The sequence below is a fragment of the Mandrillus leucophaeus genome, unplaced genomic scaffold (genome assembly GCF_000951045.1).
Source record: "Mandrillus leucophaeus isolate KB7577 unplaced genomic scaffold, Mleu.le_1.0 Scaffold276, whole genome shotgun sequence".
Lineage (NCBI taxonomy): Eukaryota > Metazoa > Chordata > Mammalia > Primates > Cercopithecidae > Mandrillus > Mandrillus leucophaeus.
In genome coordinates this window covers 1903585-1905213 of record NW_012102876.1, presented here as the reverse complement: position 1 = coordinate 1905213, position 1629 = coordinate 1903585, and the positions used below count along the sequence as shown (strand labels likewise).

The following is a 1629-nucleotide window of genomic DNA, read 5'->3' as shown; positions in this document are numbered from 1 at the left end:
GTGTCCTTTGTAGGGACATGGATGCAGCTGGAAACCATCATTCTGAGCAAACTATCACAAGAACAGAAAACCAAATACCGCATGTTCTCACTCATAGGTGGGAATTGAACAATGAGATCACTTGGACGTAGGAAGGGGATCATCACACACCGGGTCCTATTGTGGGGAGGGGGTCGGGAGGGATAGCATTAGGAGATATACCTAATGTAAATGACGAGTTAATGAGTGCAGCACACCAACATGGCACATGTATAAATACGTAACAAACCTGCACATTGTGCACATGTACCCTAGAACTTAAAGTATAATTTAAAAAAAAAAAAAAAAAGACAGTCGATGGGAAGGAAGAAGACTAAAAAGACAAGTGGCAAAGAAAAACACAATGGTGTGTTTCCATTGTAGAAAATCACATCATGGAATTGCAGATTGCCCTGCTGCCCTTGAAAATCAAGATACGGGCACTGGAATGTTGCAGGTGTGGGTCCACAGAGCATGAAACAACCAAATGTAAGGCTAAAGTACACCCGGGTCTTGGTGAATTTCTTTTTGCAACATGTTTTGTTTGTGGAGAAATGGGGAGCCTGTCTAGATCTTGTCCTGATAATCCCAAAGGACTCTATGCTGAGGGTGGTGGTTGCAAACTTTGTGGCTCTGTGAAACATTTAAAGAAAGATTGCCCTTAAAGTCAGAATTCAGATCGAAGGGTCACAGTCAGTTGCTGGGCAAAGGGAATGAGTGCAGACTATGAAGAAATTTTGGAGGCACCTGAACTGCAGAAACCCAAAACAGAAATACCTAAAGTTATTAATTTTTGGTAACAACTAGCACTATCCTTAGTTACCACCTCATTGTTACTTCCTAAACTAGGCCCATCTCACAAGTTAGAGTTGGGCTTCCTTGTAGCCAGGACTATACCGTAGATATCAGTATGATCTTGGTGTGGTCAAAAACAGTTTCCTTTATTCTGTCCATCAAATAATACTTCTACCACTGTTCGGAGAAAATTGAAGAAAAGAATAAGATGATTAAATGGTTTATCTAAGAACATGTTTTAATAGGCAGAGCATAGATATAACTAAGTGGTTATATACCTGATTGTAACAGTCATCTTTAATAAAAGCAAAATTATGCATAAATATAACAGACCCCTAAACAAAGGGGCGGTTTTCGTTATATTGTTTTAAAAAGACAGTTATTTACATATAAGTATGTAACAAAATATTTTAATTTATATGAATTTGATGGTAAAACATCTTTGTCTCCATTGATGGATATTATTTGTTTGATAAGAGCAATACCAATATTTATTTGTTCAGTTACATTGAATTATTGTTCAGTTTTCCCAGATTAACAGGCACCATTATTTTCTCATTCATTCTGGTTATGTGTAATAATTCTTTATATACTGGCAATATGTCCCGGTATTCAGTTGTTTTTCTCCTTCTGACTACAGTGTTGACTGTCTTCTTGGAGAGATGACTTTGCTCCCCAAAGAACAAAGAACTACATTGTTACAGACTCTTTCTTTAGAACTCATCTCCAGTCATTGAGATGCAATAGAAAAATGGACTTTGGGTTCCAGCTCTGCTACTCATCTGTAGGGCCTTTAGAGAGTTATTCAACTGCCTG

At 37.9% G+C, this 1629-nt stretch overlaps 1 pseudogene; it reads left to right on the top strand.

The window, feature by feature from the left end:
* The window catches only part of LOC105543156, a 1820-nt pseudogene extending 1002 nt beyond the window's left edge, over positions 1-818 (top strand).
* Positions 819-1629: the final 811 nt, after the last annotated feature.